Source organism: Sciurus carolinensis, chromosome 10, assembly GCF_902686445.1.
Source record: "Sciurus carolinensis chromosome 10, mSciCar1.2, whole genome shotgun sequence".
Taxonomy (NCBI): Eukaryota; Metazoa; Chordata; class Mammalia; order Rodentia; family Sciuridae; genus Sciurus; species Sciurus carolinensis.
Window position 1 is genome coordinate 121,667,510 of NC_062222.1, and position 13,884 is coordinate 121,681,393.

Here is a 13,884-nt window from a genome sequence, read left to right on the forward strand (position 1 = left end):
GTTGTCCACACCTTCTTTGTCCAAGTGGCCCTAGAGCACTAGAGCATTGTCCCGGCCAGCTTCCTGGTCCAGCTGCCATGAGCTACCCAAGTCCTCACACTCCCGTGCTCGGAGCTCCCTGGACTTGGGCAGAGCTCCTGACCTTGAAGACTCATCTCCTCTGGACCTTGTACAATGGGGATAACACGACCTGCATGTGTACCTGCCTTGTGTCTCTCGGTTAAGGGAACAATAAAGTGAGGTGGAGCTGTCCCGCGTATTTTAAAGCTCCAGCCCCCTGTGGGGCTCCTATCTTTGTCTGCCTTTAGGAAGACCCTTCCCCAGGGCTCCGGAGATGCTTCTCCAGAGGGAGGGGATGTGTCAGCTGCTGGCTGTCAACCTGATGCCATTGAAAATTCATATTGATGAGGCATAGATTGACAGCCTGCTTGCTCTGCCATCTGCAGATCCACCACCAAGGCAGGATTGGAGGTGGCAGGGGGGGACTCCCTCTCCTCGCCAGTTCTAATTTGCTTTTTAATGGGCTTCGGGATGGTGAGTGCTGCTGGGGTCAACCTCTTGCTTCCGAGCAGCCGCCAGCTTTTCCGGACTTGCGAGTGTGCTTACAGCCTGTTCCATCAATCCTGGGCAACTTCCTCTTCCCCAGCATCTCTGAGAACATCTTGTTTACCTTTCAAGTTGGTACCCCACCTATTGCCCCCAGTGTTCTGCCCCTTCCGTTTGTACCCCTCTCTGGTCTTCAGAGCATCGCCGACTGCTCAGCTTTCTTTGTTTTGAATCAGCCCCTTAGTAAGCTGATTTCAGTGTTTAGGGAAGACAGCACTTGCTCATAAAGAACGAGGGGTCCCTCCCTCTGGCTAGGCATCTCCTCCTCAGCCCTCTAGCTTCCCGCATCCCTTTCCACCTTGCCATCCCATCCAAGCTTCTGGAAGCAAAACTCTGACTGTGACTCTTCACTGGAAGACGCTCCCCTTGGCCCTCACTCTGTTGGCATAGAAGGAGTTTCTTACTTTCATCCAAACCAACCTTTGCAGGCTTTGCATTTCCCCTACAAAATGGCAGCACTTCCTGTTCTGAGTCTGGAGACTGGGTTTCCCCGTTCCAAGCCTTTCCTCAGGTCAGGCCCCTGCCTGGAACTCTGGTTCTCTTGCTTTTCCTTACTGCTCTTTCAAGGCTCAGCCATGACTGCCTTGCCCATCCAGGAGCCCTCTTCCCTACCTGCCATCCCAGGGCAGCGGTCTAGCTCTGCTCCCTGACTACAGATCTGGGGCCACTGTGTTGGGGTTGCCGTGTTCCTGCCTCACCCCCAGCTGGCCGCTGCTGCGGAGCGGGAGCTCCCCCTGTGCCCAGCACAATGTCCTGGGTGGAGTGAAAAATCCAAAAGAAACCACAAACCCAAAGGGCCCTGAGTTGAACACTTCAACTGAAAAACTATAGGATTAAAACAAGGACATCCCATTGTTTTCTCTTCTCCAACCACATTCTCATCTCTTTCTTTCCCCAAAGTCCCCTCAGCTCCATTTTTATCCCACAGAGCTTCTGACTTCCAAAATAATAGGTTGTGATCTTTTAAAGGTAGTAAGTCACATCACCTTTTAATAAGCTCAGCAGGGTTTATGAGTTTGCCATGACACAAGTCCTTCCTCCCTGTCTTCTTTTCCTTCCTTCCTTCCAACTGGACTCTCACTGTGTCAGATAGACTGCTTGAAAAAAAGCCAGAGGCTGCGGGTGGGAAGTGACTTGGTTATGAAGAGCTCCTTTCTATAGGGATCTCACCTGTCCTGTCAGGTGGCCGAGCGAGTGCAATGCTTCATCTCTGCTCCTGACAGAGGCTAAGCTTGCTCGGAAGCTCATCTGCCACCCACGGTTGTCTCTTTTGCAAAGAAGTCATGTGATTTCTTTCATTTCTATGGTCACCTGCTCATCATGAGAAATAATAATAAAAATCATTCCTTACATTTGTCTTTCCTCAACTGATATTCAAGAGGATTTGCTATGTCCCTGGCACTCTGCCAAAAGTTGGGGGGCAGTACCCATTGTCACCTCCCTCTGTGTTCCCTTCATACCATCTTGTGGTTGCACTGAGCAGGTGGTAGTGTCTTCATTTTATAGATAAAGAAAAGGGAATTCAGAATATTTTCGGAATGCTCAGAAATTTAGAGCCTTGTTTATGGTCACTCAGCAAGAATTGAAGGCGGAGAGCTAGGTTTTAACTTCTAGTCCATTCTGGGAGTCTGAGCTGGACCCTCTGCATACCACTTTCATCAAGAGGTGACAGTCCTTTCCTGCTGGAGGACACCTATCCTCACGTCTGCTTCCAGCTGACTCAGATCCAAATCCAAGAATCTAAGCTAAAAAGGGAGACTTTGGCCTGACTTCCTTAACAAGACTCCTAAGGCACAAGAAGTAAAATCAAGAATCAATAAGTGGGATGATTCAAACTAAAAAGCTTCCTCTCATCAAAGGAAACAATCAATCATGTGAAGACAGAGCCTACAGAGTGGGAGAAAATCTTTACCACATGCACCTCCAGATATATAAAGAACTCAAAAAACTAACACCAAAAAAAAAAAAAAAACAACCTAATCGATAAAAGGTCTAAGGAACTAAACAGACACTTCACAAAAGAAGAAATACACTCCATCAACAAAGATATGAAAAAAATGTTTGTCATCTCTAACAATTAGAGAAATGCAAATCAAAACTACACTGAGATACCATCTCACTCCAGGCAGAATGACAATTATTAAGAATACAAGCAACAGTAAGTGTGGTCAAGGATGTGGGGGAAAAGGTTCACTCACACATTACTGGTGGGACTGCAGATTGGTGCAACCACTATGGAAAGCAGTGTGGAGATTCCTCAGAAAACTTGGAATGGAACCACCATCTGACCCAGCTATCCCACTCCTCAGTTTATACCCAAAGGACTTAAAAAATTAGCATACTGCAGTGACGCAGTCACATCCATGTTTATAGCAGCTCAATTCACCATAGCTAAACTATGGAACCAACCTAGGTGCCCTTTGACAGATAAATGAATAAAGGAAAGATGATATAGATACACAATGGAATATTACTCAGCCTTAAAGAAGAATGAAATGATGGCATTTGCAGGTAAATGAATGGAGCTGGAGAATATAGGCTAAGCAAAATAAGCCAAACCCAAAAAACCAAAGGCTGAATGTTTTCTCTGAAAAGTGGATGCCGATCCATAATGGGTGGGGGTGGGGCTGTAGGGAAGAATGAAGGAACTTTGGGTTGGGCAGAGGGGAGTGTGTGGAGGGGTGGGGCAGTGGGGATGGGAAGGACAGTGGAATGAGACAGACATTATTACCCTGTATACGTGTATGGTTACACTGCTGGTGTGACTGCACCAAGTACAGCCAGAGGAAGGAGAAGTTGTGCTCCATTTGTGCACAGTGTGTCAAAATGCATTCTACTGTCATCTATAACTAATTAGAACAAATTTTTTTTAAAAAAGGGGAGACTTTGTGGTCTGGTTCTAGATTCCTGCCCAGACTTCAGAAAAGGCTGGGAGCTGAGCCACAGTGGGGTTGGAAACCCTTCAGATATGATCTTATCCCAAAGGGACGGTCAGAGCACTCTCTGTGCTGTGCTCGGCTGAGGCAGGTGCACCAGGTGGCCAGCTCTGACCAGCAGTGCCAGGACAGAGAGAACCTCGCAGCACCAGGGGCTCAGCTCCCTCCACCTGCTTCACCCCACGGCAGGGAGTCTCCTTGGGCAGCTGTAGGGCCCCGCTCTTGGCGCCTGAACCTGCGGATGAGGGAAGGGTTGGGAAAAGCGAGTGGCTGAAAGGATCGTCTAGAGATGTTACACATCTTGGGTGATGGTGGGTTTTAACTTTAAACATTGAATAATATAAATTCACCACACACTCCAAATTTAGAAAATATAGATATGTTTAAAGGGTAAAAAAAAGTTGATAGTTTCACTACTCAGAACTGAATGCTGTTAACATTCAAATGTACCATTCCCATTTTCTCATGCCAGTTTCTAAAAATGGCTTTATAGTGTATGCTATTTTATTTTTTCATTTATATTGAGGCTAACTAACACACCGACTGTGAACACACACATTTTAAGTGGGCAGCTCAGTCCTCTTGTACATGTGTCTAGGTCAGTGTGACTTCCACCCAGATCAAGGTCTGGAACATTCTCAGCTCCCCGGAGGGCTCCATATTCCCCCTGTCCCAGAGGGAACCCTTATTCCAATTTCCTGGGTGTATCTCAAAGGGCATCTGACATCCCAGCACTTGGTGGGCAGCGTCTGCTGGAGAACAAGTTCTAGAAGCTACCTCATCCATTCCTCACCTGCCTTCTGAAAAAGCTACTTTTAAGAGAGGAGAGTTCATTGGACAATTTGAACACCTGATTTTAAGAGAGGTTGTTTTAAGATAGCATTTGTGAGCCAGGAAAGTAGCTGATCTGAGGCCTGGAGTGGTTCATGAAGACCCGGATGAGAAGGAGATGAACCAGGCATCTCCCAGAAACCGCCACCCAGTGCCGAGCAGCCAGCCTTAGAGAGGCCCTGGGCCTTGGCCACTCCCACGGAGAGGCCCACCCTTTGCCCCTTCTCTGGTTTGGTTTGTGGTGCTCTTCCCACCACTAATACCACAACCACAACTCTGATTGCCACTGCAGTGTGAGCACCCCAATCTGAAACCCGAAATTCTCCAAAATACAAAACTCGGATTGCTGACGTGATCCTCCAGGGATGCCTTCTGATGATGGGTCAGTGTCCACGAGGTTTGTTCCATGCACACAAAGTCATTAAAAATGTTGCATAACGCTACCTTCGGGCAGTGGGTATAAGACAGACACGAACGTGAATGGACCTCGAGTTTGCACTTGGGTCCCATCCCCAGGTCTCTCCTACGCGTGTGTAACCATTTCAAGATCTGATCGAAGCCCCCAAGCTGAAGCACTTGCTCCTGAGCACTTCCCATGAGGGATGCGCCACCTGTCCTGCCCTCATTGTCATCACTAATGGCCGTGAAGTCGCAGAAGTCTCCGCTTGGGGCTTGTCTGAAAGAGCAGGGCACGTTTTGTGGGGCACTTTCAACGTGCATCCGCCTTACCTGTGCGCCTTCCTCTGTTCCTCGCGACAGCCGTGGGGGCAGCTGCAGGCGCCATCCGTGCAGGCTGTGGCCCACGCAGCAGGCAGAAGGGGGCAGGCCAGAAACGCAAGAGCTGGGCGTGAACCCCAGGCCCTCCCATCCTGAAGCCTGTTCTTTCCACTCTCCGGGAGCCTTAGCGAGGGAGTGAATGAACGAAGGAACCAACGTACGTTTGAGTGAACCAACCAACCTGGAACACTGAACTTCTTACTTTCAGAAAGTATGTATTTTGAATTATGGTGCCAGAAGGGAAATATGCTTACATTTAAACCCCCCTTTAGTGCCCCAGTAGGGTGCTCACACACTGTTGTGTCTTGGAGATCCAGTGTCGGCAGGGGTGACTTCTAAAACCTATTAAGAATTCAATTACACATTGTCTATTACAGTGCTGGCGCTGGATTTCCTCAAGGTCAGTTGCTTGGGCTTGCCGGTGTAACGTTGGTATGCTCTTTAGGATGACTTTACTGTGGGGCCAGAAAGACTAGCGTCCTAGGGAAGGTAGAACTGTGTCTCTCTCAAGTGCAGCTTGTACCATGGTTCACAGTTTGCCAGAGACTGGAAATTTCCATTTCTCCAGCCCCCCAACCCCATTCCAAGAGTGAGGACCAGTGTGTGGCTGGAGGGAAGATGGAAGAAGAGTGTTCCTCCCTTAAGGGAATCTGGAGGTCCCACAGGACACTTCTGCCCCCATCCTGTTGTCCACTGCTTTGTGGACCATCGTGTGATCCACCTGGTAGGTTCTCCTCGTGAGGGTCAAGTGAGCTAGTGTGGGTGAGGGTCCAGAACAGTGCCGCCTGCAGTATTTTGAGCTAATGCTGCCATGGTCCTTTCTGGGATCTGGGCCCATCATATTGGGCGGGGCTTTCAGTTACTTAGGGCTTTGTACCCTGCCACCTGGTGTGGACAGCAGCTGGCGCTGATGACGTCCATAGAGAGGATGCCGATGATGGGGCTGGTGTAGATCTCTAGTGAGAGACAGCCACATGCCAATCACTGGGCTGAACACCTGGTTTGCACAATCTCATTTAGTCATTTAAGCCCTGTGACATAGGTACTGTCGTGGTCCCCGTTTTCTAGATGAAAGACCTTAGGCTCAGCAAGGATGGATTGACTTGCTCAAGATCACTCAGAAGTGAGGACAGGGGTCGGGACCCAGGATCTAACTTGGCCTATCCATGCTTCTGTACCCGCTGAGTGCTCGCTGCCTGTGTTTCTTCTCCCTTTGGAATGGTCAGCTTGGCCATGTGCTGAGTCGTCCACTTTGATGCTACTTTTTGAGACAATCCTTATTATCATGGAATTTCTTTACTGAAAGAGAAATACTCATCCTTTGACTTTACCTGCGTCAGTGATACCTGTGTTTAATGTCAGGGATGCTTTTGTCAGGATGTCAAAAACACGCAGACAAGTAAACCCAGCAACCCATTTTATTGCCATTTAAACACAGTCCTGATGAGCAGCGAGGACAGAGGCGGTGGTGGGGTGGATGGATGGACTGTCAAGGAAAATGAGTTAAACTGTGCCCAGTGTCGGCTTGCAGTCCACTGGTGATTTGTAGCCAGCGAGGATTCTCCCTCTTCCTGGAAGGCCATAATTAACTCGGGTCACCCGTGAGAGCCATTTCCTAACATCATCAACCCATTTGCACAGTTATGGGCCAGAGAAACAGACCCAGATGATACCATCTCCGCCTTAAGTGGTTACAGTTTAGTTTGTCCTCTGAAAACTCCAGTGGTTTGAATCATGTCGCATGTCCCAAAATGAATCCCTGCCTGACTTTTTGCTGTGGGCTGGGTTCTTGTTGAGGAAAATTTCTTGCTCGTCAGTAATGCCTGGCAAGGGTGGAAGAAAAGGAAGCCCAAGAAAGATGAAGTGCAGCAGCTAATGAGCAGCGTTCCGGAAAATATGAGCAGGGTGTAGAGAGAGCTTCGGCTGCGGACGCCTCCGCCCTGAAGGTGAAGATTCAGGGCCCAGGTGGCCCTTTAGCTGGTCTCTGAGGTTCTCATCCAGGGAAGGAGTGTAATGATCACGAAATGGTTGACAACTTGGCAGGTGGTGGTAAGAGGTCTGCTTACTTGGATATGAAGTGGCGATGGCTGTGCATGGCTGATTTCAAGACCCCGAGTCTGCAGACGCCTGCCACTTGGGGCAGACTGGCATGGGGCACCTCCTTGCCCGTTGAGGACCTGCACCTGACAGGAGTGCCCGAGGGTGGGAGCCGGGGCTGTTCCCACATGTGCTCACACGCTCCGTCTGCAGCGCTGTGGCCCTCATGGGACTGATCACTCCAGCAGGGGACAGTGTTCATCAGAAAGGCAAGACCTCTCGGCAAGCAGGGGCGGAGATCATTTTCTGTCTTGAGTGGAACAAGTGGAACTGTTTTGACTTCCGAGTTAAGACTGGTGCCTTTGGAGCTTACTGAGTGGTTCTTTCAGGTGCACTGATTTATGGGATCCTTAGGGCCCTCCTGTGGGGGAATGCGGTGCTGGGTGGAAGTGGCACGGGACAAGCCTGGGTTCAAATCCCACTTTACCTCTTATACGATGCGAGATTTTGTTGTCATTATTTTTACCTATTTTTAAAAATCTCTTAGAGCCTTAGTTTCCTCATCTGTAAAAGGGGACAGTAATCTCTCCCTTTGGGACAGCTGTGAGGATTAATGATTGGTGCATGTGAAGCACTGGATCATCTGTGGGTTCTGAGGAGCCTCTAAAATAATAATTTTTTATAATATCATCATTTATTATAGAGGAGAAAACAGAGCCACAGAGTGGGTGAGTGGCTCCTTGTGGTCCTCTTGGTACGTAATGGCTGCGAAACCCACACTCTTTCACTCCACGTCCCAGGTGCCTCGTTCTGTCTGCTAGTGGTGCCTTCCCGTCTGGGTCTCCTGAATTCCCTCTTGTCAAAGGGCAGCCAGGAATCGTTTTAGTTCTGCACATGCCACCCCGTACCCTCTCAGCATCTCCCCTACAAAGCAGAAGCACCCACAGGTCCCCTCTGCCTTGAGAGGTTTGGGGACAGGTCTGAGAAGTCAGCAGCTGAAGCACAGCAGAGGTGCCGAAGCCTGTCAGTGGTAGGAATTTTGGGGTCTTTTTATGATTTCTTCAAGACAAGGGGAAGATGAGCACAGGTGTTTCCCATCTAAAGTCAGTCTGACACTACCAACTTTTTACCAATATCCTGCCTGCAAAAAAAGTCCTCTGCTACTGAGTTGAATTGTTACTCCATAAGGTGGGAACCAGCATGTCCATCACCCACTCCACCCGCGACTGTTAGGTTCAGTGTGGAGTGGAAGGGGGCGATTCACTCTTGAATCTCTTAGCGCCTGTCTTACAGGCTGTCTCTGCATCCAGCATATCTCGGGCCCCCAGTAGCCCATGGAAGTGGGAGAGGTTTGGCTACAGGTTATTTCATGCTCCATCTTCAACCACAGTCTCTCGAGCAAACCAGAACCACGGGTCCCACTGTCAGCATCTCGGCCTGAGCCAGAGGCAGGGGTGGATCAGCACTGAGGACAGAGCAACTTCACAATGGGCAAGCAGGGATTTAAAAAATGAATGCTGTCTTTGGCAAAAGGAGAGGAGGGTCCCCTGGCCCATTAATGGCAACAGAAGGAGAGCAATCCACTTTCCTTGTGTTTCCTCTTCATCTCATAGGCCTAGAGCGCACACTGTTGGAGGGTGTAGGGGCTAAGAAGACGAGAAGCAGGGAGAAATAAGAAGAGTGAAAGAACCAGAATAGATATTCAGACGGAGCTTGTTATTGAAAACTTCAGTTTCAGTGAATTCCACATACCCCCAGCTGCTGCAGTTCACATTATAAACTCTTCCAATTACCTGAAATCTCACTTAACTTAAATTTCATCACATCCCCTGGGGCATTCAAATAATCAAAGTTTGCCTGTCGCAAGTAATGTGGAGAAGGAAAAATGGAATGGTGAGTCTGAGAAAGATAGATCATAAAAAAATTCATCTTAGAGAATGGCATCAGCATCGTTAAGCCACCAACTTGAAATTGCTGAAATGTTATCTGAAAGTTACGGAGGCCAACGCAGATTTGGAAAAGGGCAGTGTGAATGTGCAGGGCTAGCTGGATTGGAGGACGGGGTACAGACCCGAGCGGAGACATGGGGAGTTATCGTTGGTGGCTGGGACTCGGCATGCTGGAGGGCTTCAGGAAACCAGCGTCAGCCAGCGGGTAGCTGGCCCTGCCTGGCATCTTACTCGGTACACACCCAGACTGGCGTCTGGAGAGGTTAAGTACATGTGTCTCCAAGGGACAGTCCTGTGTGCCTGTGCAGGGTGGGCGAATCTGCAGGACTTCTGAGAATGAACGCGACGCATGGACGATGGCGGTCTGATGGAAAGGAAGTGCTCATTGCGTTAAAAATGAGGTCCACATACAAAGGGAGTTTTGATAATCGCGCAGGAAACATCCTGTGCCCTTTCCACGTACACCGATTCCCCCTCCGAAACACGATGCTGAAATGGTATTTAATTGATGGCAAGCACATGAAAATATGGAAGCATATCAGTACGTCCAAAGCCACATAGGCATGCATGTTTTCCGTGGAAACTGAAATTCGCTTATGTCTCTAATATAGGTGGGACACACACCCCGGCCCAGGAGCTGAGCTCTGCTCTGGAGATGGGATAAGGAAAGTGACCGCCCCGGTGTGAGGCAGACAGGCAGGTGGGTAGGCGGGGCACCTCACAGTGTGCGCATGCGTATGCATTTGGTTTGTAATCCAGGTAAAGCCAGGCAGCCACCGGGAGCCAGCTCTTCCTGGGCCTGCAGGTGGCCAAGGACTTCCCACACAGGGAGCTAAGTACAGGACAGAGAGAGAGAAGAGAGGTGGGGAGGAGTGGAGAGAGTGTGGGAGTAGCTGTGCCGAAAAGCCGCAGGCCATGGAGTCAGAGAGGCAGGTTGCGGCCACACATCAGGGGGCTTATTTGCCTGTCTCCTTGACACCAGAGATTTTTGTTAAAGGAGGTTGGGCAGGACCTCATTTATGTTTTTCAAGAGGTCTGGGACCTGGACTAGATTGGGAAACCAGAAGAGGCCGCTGCAGGCAGAGGTCACTGGATCAGAGCCCGCAGGGGCCCTGGGAGCCGAGGGCTGGCTTGTCTGGGCTGAGGTGTGTTGACTGTCGCCTCCTGTTTACCTGAGCTGCTCATTGGATAGAAAGGAGGCATTACTGAAGGGCAGAGTAGAGGAGGGTGGGGAAAGAGGCAGTGACAGTAGAAAGTAAGAGCAGGTTTGTTAGCTTTCTGACACTGTAACAAATCCCCAAGACAATCAATTATAAAGAGAAAAGGGTTACTTGGGCTCAGCTTTAGCGGTCTTAGGCCATGGTCAGCCCTGTTGCCTTTGGGTCTGTGCTGAGTCAGCACATCATGGTTGGGAACCGGTGGTAGAGCAACACCACTTACCTCCTGGCCAGGACATAGAAAGAAGAAAGGGCCCTGGGTCCCACACTCCCCTTGGAGGGCGTTCCCAGTGACCTCAAGACCTTCTGCTAGGCCCCACCTCCTAAAGGTCCTACCACCTCCCAATAGCACTGCTCCCAGGAACAAGATTTCAACCCATGGACCTTGGGGGAAATTTAAGACTTAAACTATAGCAGCAGGGGAGGAAGTTCTCCAAGAAAGAGGTAGTCTGCATTTGAGAAGTTTCTAAATTATTCCTGAGCATGACCCTTCAGCCATGTGCGTTTATCATTACCTGAGAAGCGGGCAGGTCCTTGCAGCAGTTAATGAGAGCTAGCCTTCTCACATCAGTAAAAGTCACCAAGGACCATGAGTCACAGACTGGCTGAGAGGGTCAGTTGGTGGAGATACTCCCCTGACACTCAGCCACCTTCATCTCTCAGCAGCAGTTATCTGGTCGTAAAGCCATCCAAATAGTAATGTAGTATGTCAGATAGTCATTTAATTATTATGGTCTTCCTTGTAGCAATTATGATTTGCTTTATTACAGATAACAGGAGACAGGTAGATAAAAGCCACTCAACAGAGAAAACTGTGGATTTGGGTTGGTAAGAAGATGAGCGTGAGGCTACCTTAAGGGTGTTTGTGTGTGGGCATGCGTTCACATTGACAAATGAGTTATGAACCCTGCTTTAAAAAAATGTAATTGAAATGCAATTCAAAAGAAATCTCTTTTTGAATGGATAATAAAAATATTTCATGATACGTAGTATACATACCAGAAAACTGGGCTTATTTTCCCATATTTATTCCATTCACAGTTCATTGACGACCCAGTCTACGGTGTGTGGGTTGTTCCCCGCTCCAGCTGGCCAGTGTACACCCAGTTGCAGCAGTGGGGGGTCTCAGCAGGAGTGCTCCTGAGTCCCATTGCATGGTGCATGGGTTCCTGTGCATGGTTCATAGGGGTGCCGAGGTTAATTCAAATACAGGGGATTCTTTCTTAAATGACCAGTATTTCTTTTTCAACCTTTATTCATGAACCACAGAAGGCGAACTTTAGCAAGACAGAGAAATACTCAGTGGGATGGGCCCTCCCGGGGTGGGGGGTGTGGTGAGCATTTGCTGTTTTCTCAGTTCCCAGCATTCACGTCTTTCCCAGAGCCCCAGCACTTGGACAGCCTGCATGCTGTTGGGACTGCGGCAGGTTCCCTGTCCGCACACAGGCAAAGAATGGCACGTTGGAGGCCCTTCAGAGACACCCTTGAACAGAGCGTTGAGAGCCTGAGGCACGTCATCAGCACACACAACTTTCCTGCAGTGAGACCTGGTGGCTGGTGGTGCCAGGTCCTTCCTGTCCCCAGCATACAGAGTTGCCTAGCTCTCCCTGTACTTAAGCCTGGCTCTGTCCTCCTGCCACACCTATGAGTGTCAGTGTCCTTCCAGCACATTCCTGTGTTAGAGCATCGGTTACATTGCTCACCACCCAAGAGTCTGACTGATAGTGCAGGTGCCAGCTTGGCTCTGTCACTTACCACCTGTGTGATGAAGGATGATGGACCTCTCTGAGCTTCAGTGTCCTCTTCTCTAAAATGGGGTGGATCTTATAGCCTGTTGCCTAGGGCGGCCATAGGGATCGGGTGTGATGTTTCCAGGAGAGCATCAAGCAGAGTTAGGAAAACAGGAGTGCCACCAAAGAGTGGCTGCTGCTGCTGCTGTCATCATCAAAGAAAGGTCTTCTTGTTATTATCACTCCTAACAAGGCCTGGCACACAGTCAACATTCAGAAAATGCTAATTTATTTTTTCCTTCTCCCTTCCTGAAAACTAAGAGAATTCCTCCTTTCCTGAGGTTGAAGGCGAATAAAAACCCACGATCTCCATTCTACCTGTGAACCTGACCAGCAGAATTCGTATAAAGAGAATAAAGAGCAAATCCCTTGGCCCTGCCCAAGTGACCAGAAATAGATATGTTCCCAGGCTTTGCCCTGCTCAGCTCGGCCCTTTGGGTTGTGTTTGGGCAGGCACTTGACCTGCTGGCCCATAGCACCCAGATTTGAACTCAGGCATCTGGCCTCCACTATGACCCCAAACTGCATTTCTTTCCGTTCTGAGAGTTTTGTAACTCTCTTTAAAGTTTTGTAATTTTCTTATGGTGTTGAGTATACTGGAGTTTGTAGCTATTAGTGAATGATAATCAGGCTATCTATTACTATCCTCATTATCTTCTATCTATATGACAAGTAATAAATTCTAAGTTCATGGACTTTTTTCCCTCACTAGTCATATTTATATTAATTTGGTGGCATGAAAAGGACACTAAGCTTGGAGTGAGAAGAATCCTCAGTTTAGGTCCTGACCTTGGTCTTGCTAGAGCCTTGGATAAGTCACATCGACATGAGGAGCCCTGGTTTCCTTGTCTGTAGAATGAGGAGCTGGGACTGATTCCTGAGGTCTTTCTTGCTGCGAGTTTGGGCATCTGTGCCACCTGTACCACAGGTATGATGAAGCTGGGATGAGATAATGTGTGGGGTTTTCTCATTGTCTGCGTGTGTACGTACATACATTCTCGTTTCGTCATTTAATTCACATGCACATATAAACACATATGTATGGAGAGAGAATAGATGGGGACAATTCACACATCATTTTTCTCAGTATGGGGATCTGGAATGAATGAGATGAAGTCTGCTGTCATGGAGAAGGTGATACTGAAAATAAACCAGTCATCAAATATGTCACTCAAGGTCAAGTAGTGATACATGCTATGAAGGGAAGTAAAATCAGATAATGGGACTGAGTGCTTGGGTGGTGGCAGAGAGGGATGATCATCCTGCAAAGGAAGCAGCCAAGATTTGAAGGAAGCCAGGGAATGACCCGTGCGAGGTCCTGGGGTGGGATACAAATGTTTCTCTTAGAGCTGCTCAGTTACCTCTAGGAGCGTCTTGTTGAAAATATGGTTCTCTCCCAGAGAGGTAACATGTCGAGCTGCTGATGACTTCTTTGCTACCAATGTTGAAGAGTAAAAGGAGCTGGGAATATGTGCTGGAAACTTCTGCTTTGAGCTGATAGCTGTAAGTAATGTGACCCTGAGGAAGACACTTAACCTCTCTGAATTACAGCTACTTTGCCCATAAAATGGGAAAAACAGTTCTTGTCCCAGTTGTCAGAGTGTTGATTATCACATGAGAGTGTGGAAGTGGTTCATTCGCCTTAAATGCTGTACAACTAATGTCTAATTTTTTAAAAAGTTGGCATGGCATGTTAACACTGCACACTTCCATATCGGTTCATCAGAGTTTGCCTCAGTGG

The 13,884-nt window shown here is 48.6% G+C and overlaps 1 protein-coding gene across 7 annotated transcripts in view; it reads left to right on the forward strand.

The window, feature by feature from the left end:
* The window catches only part of Ccdc149 (coiled-coil domain containing 149), a 91,031-nt gene that overhangs the window by 11,377 nt on the left and 65,770 nt on the right, over nucleotides 1–13,884 (forward strand). The gene's annotated exons all lie outside the window — the stretch shown is intronic.